Here is an 11,884-nt window from a genome sequence, read left to right as displayed (position 1 = left end):
TCGACACCTCCCTGGCGACAGTGATTAGATGAGTTATAATTGATAACTTAATTGATATTTCATTAATATATGATTGTTGCATATGATTTGGGAGCTCTCATTATGCACTATGAAAAGTAGTCTGAACCATAGACTGTAAAAAATATGTTGCCGCTTGGTCTGAATGCGCGGTGTAGTAAGGACTTGTCATCTGATTCCACTGACAGTTTCATTGCCACAGTGTACTTCCTTCTGAGATTAGTTCAGTCAAAGAAGACAATCCAAACAAACCCTATGCTCAGTTCAGTTAGTGGCTTATGCTGGGTGAAACGGTGGTAAGTCCCTCCCCTGACAGAAGTCGGACAGGATTTCTAACCAGTAAGCAATTGCATCCATCCCAGTATGCATTGTGTTCAACCCAGCATGCATCACATCGAGTCAGATCTGCACAGATCTGCATGAAGACGAACAAGCCTATGACTTAACCCCTACTGCTTAAGTCAGCATATAGACTTGAATCACAAGCCAGCCTGCATCGACTTGGAAAAGGCTACTCAATGCATTACAGGTACGACACACACACACACACACACACACAGAATGAGTGCTTTGTGTTGTGATATACATTCTCTGTACACACACACACACACAGAATGTGTATTTTGTGTTGCGATATACATTATCTGTATGTTGCCATCTCTGCAGTGTTTTTGTTTTCATACTTAGTTAAGCTACACACACACATATGCCTACATGTACACTACTAGACAGATGTGTAGGGAGAACAATTGTATCACTTATTTTCTCAGTTCGGTACAGATGTATTGCTTGCACAGTAGGCCTACTGCCATTAACAATGTTACAAAGCAGTTTGACCATCTTGTTCAAGGACAATAGAGTAAGGACTTGTCATTCAGATTCCACTGACAGTTTCATTGGGACTGTCTGGCACAGGGAAACGCGTTTTGAGTACCAAGAGAAGACGAAACAAATATATCAACTTCTCATCCTGTACAATAGAGGGCGGTAAACTTGTATGCGTCACTAAACCTATGGCTTCAGTCGAAGAAGAAAGGCAAAACAAACCCCAGTCAGTTTTCAGAGAGCAGTCTGAATGAATGGTGTGAATGGCTTATGCTTAGATATTTATTACGGAAACCTGTATTCATGTTTATATAAACCTCTATATCTCACTTAGGAGGTTGTAATATATATATTTTTTAAAAGCTCAGTATTTTAAATTTCATCTAAGGCGACATGCAGCACGGCTCGACCTCGACCTCGCGATGCCAGCGTTTGTCCTCGTCAAATCACACCGATCCCGGGAGGCTACGAAGTGTTGCCACAAAGGTGGGAGTCGTGCAGTTGTTTTGGTATATTGTTGGAAGGAAATATATTATCTAGTGGTTTTGCCTAGTGACAAAAATTAAACTCTACCGAAATCAGTGACCAGCTATAGCCAATGTATGAGGCAGCAGGCATACGCTACGCCAGATAATCATTTTTCCCGTACGCTTTTTTTCTTCTTTTTTTTCTGTGAGCTTTTTTGTCTCTTCTGTTTTACACCACCGGTGTCTGTCACGCTAGCAGTCAAAATATTCTTTTGTTCATTATTCGACATAACTTTGTGCCCGTTTATTAAATTGTGTCAAATGAACGCACAAATGAGCACATGAAATAATTAGTCACATGAGCGCACATTCTCAGTTGACTATTAAATTGTGTCAAATGAACGCACAAATGAGCACATTAAAATTAGTCACATGAGCGCACATTCTTACGACACATACACACACACAGACACACTGTATTGTTATCCTGTATTGATATCCTAATGTGGCCTATTCTTTCACACAAACATACCGGGTATTTGTGGGCGTTTAAGGGCGTTTTTGGGAGGTAACCACGCCATGCTTTTGGAGGTGCAAATAATAGCTGCATTGCCATTGAGATAACAGTAAGGAACCAAAAATCCAATTGTTTGCACCTCCAAATGGGCGGTGACGTACGTATGTGACGCGAGTTTGTGTGCAAAAGAATAATTCCGATGCAAAAACGTTTAATAAAGAAATAACTGTTTGTAGCCTATAATTCTACTCAAGCAAAACAACTCTGAAATGTATACAACTGAACTAGCAGATATCACAGAAAAAAATAAACATATAAACATCACAAGCAGCTCCAGAAACACATTTGGTGAAGCCTTGTATTATTTCTGGCCTTTTCTGTCTCACGCTACTTTTAGCACAATATCTGTGACTCCCAGTGGCTCTGTTATATATTAGGATAGTGATGACAAAAAGAAAATCTAAGAATCATGCATTCGTAAAGCCTAGAAATCTAGATGCACCCTAGTGGCAGCCAAAGTATGGCTTGTCAGGCTAGCATTCTTCATTCATAGTCTAAATCGGGGATGTCAAAGTCAAATACATTAGAGGGCCCCAAAAAAACAAATTTGCTACAAGCCGAGGGCCGGACTGGTTCAATGTTTATTAAAACATATTAAAATGACTGCACGTAACCTATTGAACCAAGACGTGTACTGTATTTTATTTAATGATTAAATGAATAATGACTGTGACTGAAGTGCGGGCAAAGTTTGCACAGAAATGTACGATTTTTCCCACCCTCATCAACCTTGTCATAAAACTTGTTTAAATGATCACACGACGCCTCCTTGCTGCTTTGTCGTCTACATGAGCCTTTCTCAAACTTCTTTGACCTGAGGCCCAGTCAAGGCATACTTTGGGGTCATAGGGCCCACCTACATGAACCCACCCCCTCCTCCCAACCCCCATTAAATTATCATAATGATATCACAATTATTATTATTTTTATACTATATTGCTATACATGCACTTCAAAACAGTCAAGGTTTAAAGTGCTAAGATTGTTCACAAAAGTTTGTGAAAACATGCACATCAGAGTACTGCTTTACTAATGTAAAATATAATTAGGCCTACAATAGTTTCATTGTTTTTGCATTGTTGCATGATGCTTGCATGACAAATACTTCTCAAAACAACAGCAGTTATATGGGTGCCGTTGTTTTGGGATGTTTCCCTCATGCAAGCATCATACGCTGATAGAATATTTATATGTTATTTAATTACATTTAATTTGAATGCCTGAATGTAAGGATTCAGGAGACACAATACCAGCTTGTGTGAATGGTAAATGGCGGGTCAGATCATGCGTAATTCACTGATCTGGAGATCTTTAACTATCTTTAACTAAGACTAATTAATAGCTTTTGGCTGACTTTAATACTTAATGCTAAACAGTGTTTTATATAGTCTGTGTTCTGTTTTTTATGGAAGTTGCATAAATCCACGTTGTTCTATTAAATGTCGTTTCATAATTAGCCTTCCAATAGGTTGAAGCTTAGCTTTGCTACCAACGTGCACACGCATGCATTGAATAAACGCTCATACCACGACTTAATTCTATGCCTCTATGTTTGATGACACCAAATTAACAAGTATTTCCTACTAATTGCAGAAATGTTTGTTTTCTTTTTCTGTCCGCGGCTCCTTGACCAATTGCGCAGCAAATTGTCAGACGATGGCCCCGGAATAATTTCACTCTGCAGACCACTGTCCACATTGCGGACCGCGGCCCATAGTTTGACAAATGGTGACCTGCATGCTGCCATATTAAGGCCTTTTTACGGTGTTTTAGCCGGGTTTTTCGCGTGGAAGGCTCTGTAGAAATCTGGCACCCTATTCAACGAAGTTAAACTGAAAGAGCGTGCCGCTCAGACACCAGAATGAACGAGTTCACAGGGATGTTCAGCAGTAGTAGCCTAATACAGTATACGTTCAGTTCAAGGAACCATATGTAAGACATGTATTTCGATTAATCATAAAATGGCCCTGATATGTCACTAGACATTAAGAAATCATGTTCATTTCAAATACTTATATCACTGACAACAGTAGTCCGGCCAAGATATTGTCATTTAAAAAGTGAAGTTGCAGCCCTCAACTGATGTTGATGTTGTGTTTTGTCATGTCATGTTGTGTTTTGGCCTGATGCACCACCCTCTACCTATCTACTAATCACAAAGTCAGTAGTGTTTTGGCATCCGGGTTGGCAACCTTGAGTCAGGGGGGAGGGGGAGGGGATACACCACTCTACAGTAATTTGAAAGTGATTGCAGTACCAGTTTTGGCCACAATCTTACATACGGTTCCTTTCACGTTCGCTCAAAATACATATGAACGAGTGACTTTCGTTCAATGAACGCGTTCAGGCACAACACTGGGGAGGGGGGTAGCTGAAAGTTGACATCTGCCCTGACTGAATACTGATGAATAATGAAGCCGAGGCCCACTTGTGCCGCCGCAGTGAGTTTGTGGGGCTACCGTTGCATTGTGGGGAATGGTGTATTGATGAGTGAAACAGCACCCGGCGTCTGGCCTGCGGGCCGGTTCTAATACTAATCAAATATCATCCTAGCCTGGGTGTTCCCATGCTGCCTTGCGTGCGATTTGATTCACGCTGCTAAGGCAGCCTGGAGACCATGGAGCAAATTTTCGCCTGAGATAGGGGACCAATCACAGAACAAGGGGGAAAGCAAGACGATGATGAGCTATGCACAGACGCATTTGATAGACATCCGTGGCACCCAATAAACGGATCTGGGCATTTTTTTCAAATACGAGAAAATTAACATTTGGTTCCCAGACCACGTCTCATTGAGAAGTGGTGGTGCTAGCCAGGCTAATATCATCCCGGGGGCCGTAGATAATTCATTCGGGCCTTGACTTTGACATGTCTGGTCTAACTTATTATACTGATCTGTCATGGATTTGCACTGAGTTGATTCTCAATAAAATGTAACAAAATACGGAAAAAGATCTGTTCCGTAAATGTGTTCCGTATCAGTTCAATATGGAACACATCTTTTTCCTTTCAAATACGAGACGATTACGTATTTTACCGAACGGTTGGCAACCCTACCGCTAGTCTTCCTCTAGACTACTAGTGTAGGTTAACACCAGACCTCTTGTCAAAGCTGAATTGCTGCAGTCAGTGAGCTTGTGAGCTCCTGCACATCTAGGCTAGTGCACTGTATATTTAAGCCATCGCATCATCAATCATTTCACTTTGATAATTCACTATTCCGGAAAAATAAAGACGTTGTGCGGAGAATAATACAAATCAGTTGAATGGGTTTCGAGAAAATACCGCAGTATATCACTTCCCTTTGCGTATACAATATCTTGCACGATTGAGGTTTGGAGCAATAATGTTATAATTGTGTGTGTGTGTGTTTGTGTGTGTAGATGAATGAGGTTAGTCAGCATATGGACATGAGTTACAAGCAAGCCTGCATCGACCTGGAGAAGGCCACCCAATGCATCACATTAGCATTACAGGTAATTGATACACACACACACACATAATGTGTACTTTGTGTTGTGATATACATGTCAAAATAGTTATCTTTGAAGCCTGACAGCGGTTTGTTCGATGTAGCTAATGTTACGTTGTTCACAGATTTGTTATTTCCACACAGCAAAACATAGTCCTTTTAGGTTAAAATGTGACTGATGTCTGACAGTAACAGTCGCGCAATGAAACGTTGCAGTTAAATTACCCTGCAACCAAGCCATCTTCGTGTTAACGTTAGTTAACCAACCCATCTTCGTGTTAGCGTTAGTTAACTAACCCATCTTCGTGTTAACATTGGTTAACCAACCCATCTTCGTGTTAACGTTAGTGAACCAACCCATCTTCCTGTTAACGTTAGTGAACCAACCCATCATCGTGTTGCAAACCATCGGTTACATCTGTCTTGAAATCTGCTTTACAGTGGAGGTTTTATATATTTGTGATATACATTCTCTGTTTTATTTTTTTTTCATACTCACACAGGATAGTTTAGCCACACACACACACACACACACATACACACTTTGACACGTAGGCTGTACTTCTCTGAACTGGTCTTCCAGAAACAGTGGTCTTTTCTGTCTGTTATAAGGGGCCACATGTATCAATGGTGTTTACAAACTGCAATCATGCTGAGAGTTTTTCTAGGCACAAAATGTGTGTTTTCCCTGTTTGATGAGTCTCTGCCTTGATCAGCATGAAGTGGGTCGGAACCAGGAGCTCTGCATGTTGATTCGTCGTCTGGAAGAGAAGGAGGCGGAGACTGGGCGGAGCCTAACAGAGCAGGTGGAGTCAAACAAGCAGCTGCAGCTGAAGATCGATGAACTGCAGAAACACCTGGAGGAGAAACACAACTCACTGACACAGGCCAACCAGGTGAGTGTGTGTGTGTGTGTGTGTAAAAGAGGAACACAACTCACTGACACAGGCCAACTAGGTGAGTGTGTGTTTAAAGAGACTTTATGTAATCAAGACACACACAAACCTGCTAACATAAGAGTTACATACAGAGTAACAGCGTAGAGATACTCTACACTGTAGAACTGGGTTTGGTTGGACTTACTCAGTAGAACTGGGTTTGTGGAGTTACTCAGTAGAACTGGGTTTGGTTGGAGTTACTCAGTCTGTTGAACTGGGTTCGGTTTGACAAATTCAGTAGAATTGGGGTTGGTGTGACAGGGTAGGGGCCATTGATTTGCCCTGTGCTTTATTTATTTGTATTGTATTTATTTGCAATACTGATGTTGTCATATGAATCGCAGTCTTTGCTACCAAGAGTTTATAGACCCCTTCAATGTTTGTAAACATCCAGAGCTCATGGCACCACAAGATATGAGTGAAGGGGTCAGTTAGACCTCCATGTGAGAGATAGAACAGAAGAGTGGGAGAGAGGGAGGGAGGAGTCATATTTTAGTGTAAATAGAGTGTGTGTGTGTGTGTGTGTGTGTGTGTTTCTATTTCTATACAGACTGTGGCTTCCTTTAAGAATGAGCTAAGGGACCTGCATCAACATCAAGCCCAACAAAGTGATAGGTATACACACACACACACACACACACACACACACACAAACATGCACACACGCACGCACATAAACGCACACACGCACGCACATAAACACACACACGCACATAAACGCACACACAAACACATACACATATACACACACACAAACATGCACACACAACACATACACATACACACACACACACAAACATGCACACACGCACGCATATAAACACACACACACATAAACGCACATAAACGCACACACGCACATAAACACACACACACACATAGACACACACACGCACATAAACGCACACACAAACACACGCTGTTTTCATAATGGAGCACTCTATTTCGGTCTCTCTCTGTATGTCATGCCACATTGGGCTGTTTCATCCAGCATGTTTAGTTCCGGTAGAGCGCCAAACAATGGCAACACACACACACACACTTTTCAGCATGTTTAGTTCCGGTGGTGTGCCTTCTGTTATTGACACACTGGGCTGTTTCATCCAGATAGATAGATAGATAGATAGATAGATACTTTATTGATCCCCAAGGGGAAATTCAAGGTCTCAGTAGCATACAGACATCACACACAACATGTACTTACAGCAGAAAGGGTAAATATAAGTATATATAACAAAACTCCACTGTACAATAGAGACAGTAGAAGATAAGAAAAACTAACAAACCTAAATACTAAATATACTATATAAATTAAAAATATACATATTTAAAAAATTCGATTCCGGTGGAGCGCCAAACAATGGCAAACACACACACTTTAACCATTTATTTATGTCCACATGAAGAAAATGGTACAGGGACACAAATATTAAGAATGCAGCACAATACATATGCAAACCCATGGACCAGTAGCATGCACCAGGTCTTCACAATATCACTTAAAGGGAAACTTGGCAGGATTTCCCCCTTTGCTGGAGAAATTGTGCATTATGCTATTTCAAACTGTGGAAAAAGGTAATGATAAAGCACATTGATTTGTTTACAAGCTAGCAAAACGGTTAGCATAAGTTCGGTAGACAATGTGGATGTTACAAGGTAAGAAACACGATTTAAAACGAGTTTCTTGTTCCTCACTTCTCTTTCCGGGACGGTAGTCTCAATGTTGCAAGGTTGGTTTTCCGCCTGGGGACGCTAGGGGCAGCGGGAAAAGTCACCATTTTCACCGGAACAGGTCATTTAACCATCCAAATGATTTCTAAACGGGTTTATTACGTTGAAATAGTTGCCAAGTTCCCCTTTAAGTGATATATAACTTAACAAGCACAATACTCAGTTCTTAAGGGTATAAGTACTGTAGCAACGTCTACGCCATATGTGGCGGCTGCCAATAATAGCAGAGATCGCACAGTACTTTGTAAGCTGTTTACAAATACATACACACAGACACACACACACTCACACACATTTTTCAGCATGTTTAGTTCCGGTGGTGTGCCTTCTGTTATAGTGACACACTGGGCTGTTTCACCCAGATAGATAGATAGATAGATACACACACACACACACACACACACATACACACACACACACACACACACACACACACACATGTTTAGTTCCGGTGGTGTGCCTTCTGTTGTATTCTGCTCCGACTCTAGACATCTTGGCCAACAACGGCATCTTGTTGTTTATGGCTGAAAAGCCTTCCAGGAAGTGCGTGGCATGTTACCAACAGGACGGTTCAGGAAGTGAATAAGTGGCCACAGGGTGGAGAAAGCCAGATCAAGGTGAGATGTACACACACACTACACACGCACTACACACACACACACACACACACACTACACACACACACTACACTATACACTACACACACACACACACACTACACACACACACTACACTATACACTACACACACACACTACACACACACACACTACACACTACACACACACACACTACACACTACACACACACACTACACTATACACTACACACACACACACACACTACACACTACAAACACACACACTACACACTACACACACACACTACACTACACACTACACACACACACACACACTACACACACATACACTACACACACACTACACACACATACACACTACACACACACTACACACACACACTAAACACACACTACACACTACACACACACACACACTACACACACACACACACACTACACACACATACACTACACACACACACACTACACACACACACACACTACACACACACACTACACACACACACACTACACACACACACACACACTACACACATACACTACACACACAAACACACTACACACACACTACACACACACACTAAACACACACTACACACTACACACACACACTACACACACACACTACACACACACACTACACACACACTACACACTACACACACACTAAACACACACACACACACACACACTACACACACACACACTACACACACACACTACACACACACTACACACACTACACACACACACACACACTAAACATTCGAGGTGTGAATCTTCCCTTATCTCTCGATTCAATTATGATTATCATGTCAGCGATTCGATTCAAATCCATACCTCTATGCATCACGATGCATCACAATGCGTCAAATACATTTTTCTATTAAAGCCATATAGGATATTTGACTTGACAGAATGCATTAAGATGCTATATATTACTTATGTTTTCATCCAAAAATACAAGCAGTAAGATATAAACAATCTTTTTTATTTAACAAAATCTGTACACAGCAGACAATCTGATAGACAGATAATCAATTATGGCTGGCCACGCAGCATCGTCCATGTTTTAATACATCTACAGTGTGTCTACACCAGAGGTGGGCAAACTCATTGGGTTTTGAAAATTGGCTGGCGGGCCGCATTGCACTGTGCACTGTCGCTTTAAGAACAATTCACGTTTAGTTCTCCATAGACCTCTGAAGTTCACCTACAAAAAAGCTGCCATCTTTGAGATCCGGTATCTGGCAATTTTTCCAATGTGAAAATAACATGGGTATTTTGAATTATCGCACCTGTTAAACTCTCGCAGGGATGAAAAACTCTGAAATGCAGACGTTTTCCTGAACACACTTTTGTCCTCTGCCTTCAAGTGGATACTGTGATCTCCGGTATGTGAAGGCGGCACACTTAGATGTTTGCTACCCCAGAGCTAACTTGCAATGCAACTTGCCATAGGTAGTTAGCTTCAATTATCAACCGGATCTCCTTATATGGGCAAAGATGGCCGTTTTGGTTCTTTTTTGTAGGTGAACTTCAGAGGTCTATGATCTTCTGCCCGCTCTGTTATGGCTAGTGCTGTGCCTATGGCTGTGCCCTCTCACAGTTTTTAAATGGTCAGTAGTGGGAACTACTGTTGCCATCGTGATTTCCTTTTAAAAGTTTCTTATAAGAAGGAGATATCAATTATCAACAATGATAAGCCAGCTGGAACCTGCCACTCTCTCTCACTCTCATGCACGCTCAGAGGCCTTCCCAATTAAATGGAGGAGCATAACGTTTAAGTTAGACCTGCTGCAAAGGAGATATCAAATAGTATCATCTCTATGTAACATGCTGTTTTGACATTGACATTGTAAACGTTCTCTAAGAAGAGTGAAAAGCAGTTTGCAGTAAAGCTAACCAATGTCGTCACAGGAAAAAAACAGCGAGCAGCCTGATAACCAAATTAAATGCTCGGTGAGCCGGATTAAAGTGCTTGGCGGGCCGGAGTTTGTAACTGGAGTTTGTAACAGAAACCCTGACACACACACAAACATACAAACACACTTACACACACAAGCGTACATACAAACACACACACACACACACATAAATACTCACTGTGTCGTGTAGGCTACGATTCGAAGACTATTTTAAAACGCACAGGCTGTAGTTTGTACCTGTAGTCCATGACAACACAAACATACAAACACACTTAGCATACTTACTAACACATACAAACACACTTACACACACAAGCGTACATACAAACACACACACACACACATAAATACTCACTGTGTCGTGTTGTCTACGATACACAGGCTGTAGTTTGTACCTGTAGTCCATGGCAACGCAGCGTTGGGATATGTCTCCCCGTCATTGGTCACACACACATACACTCAAACATACGGACAGACATACAAACACACATACTCATATACACTGTTACACACACAAACATGCAAACACACACACTCATGTACACAGTTACACACACACACACACAAAAAATTACATTTATACATTCATCTCAAACACAATGTCTCTCATGTGTTTAGCAGCAAATCAGGAGTCCCAGCTCTCCTGTCCAATCAAATCAGCTGACAGCAGCTGAGGAGCCAATGGTCTGGTCAGAACAGCTGGAGTCGTCTGACGATCAGATTCCGCCAGTCCCGTCTGATGATCAGATTCTGCTGATCTCGTCTGATGGTCAGACCCATTTGCAAGCAACAGTCTCTGGGATTAAAGAAGAGAATGCTGTTCATGGATATGAGGAGTGCAGTCAGTATGGTAAGGAGTTGTGGGGAGGAACACACACACACACACACTGACATTTGGAGGGGGACATTACAGGTGTGGTATTATTTATTAGAAAAAGCTTCAGAGAAAACATAGTTAGTCTGAAGTGTTTACATTAACATTTCTGAATGCTCTTTCTACTTTTATGTAGCCGACTCTTATGTTTACAAGGTTCAGACTTCACAAGTCTTTTCTGATCCAAGATGGCGGCGCGTGCACACGCAGCGACCTCTCTCGGTCCCAACTTAAAAAGTGTTTCTCCGAAAGTTTTACGTGTTCGTCTCGTCTTACTACGTCGTACTACAAGTACAGCAGGCAGTTTCTACTGGACATCTGCAAAAGCAAGTTTTGCAGCGTTCTGGACTTTGCAACAGAGACGCTAAAGGAACTCGGACTACTCCGGCCTGCAACAACACCGGACTCGCCTGCTACTCCTCCCCCAGAAAGAAAGCGTCGGAAGCGGTGT

The 11,884-nt window shown here is 41.7% G+C and overlaps 1 protein-coding gene and 1 pseudogene across 10 annotated transcripts in view; both read left to right on the top strand.

Moving 5' to 3' along the window:
* The window catches only part of LOC121718788 (NACHT, LRR and PYD domains-containing protein 3-like), a 1,510,793-nt gene that overhangs the window by 462,711 nt on the left and 1,036,198 nt on the right, over nt 1-11,884 (top strand). The window lies entirely within an intron of this gene.
* The window catches only part of LOC121719848, a 48,910-nt pseudogene continuing 38,100 nt past the window's right edge, over nt 1,075-11,884 (top strand).

This window comes from Alosa sapidissima, chromosome 9 (assembly GCF_018492685.1).
Source record: "Alosa sapidissima isolate fAloSap1 chromosome 9, fAloSap1.pri, whole genome shotgun sequence".
Classification (NCBI taxonomy): Eukaryota; Metazoa; Chordata; class Actinopteri; order Clupeiformes; family Clupeidae; genus Alosa; species Alosa sapidissima.
Note: the sequence above shows the minus strand (reverse complement) of the source record. Positions and strands in the feature narration are given on the sequence as shown.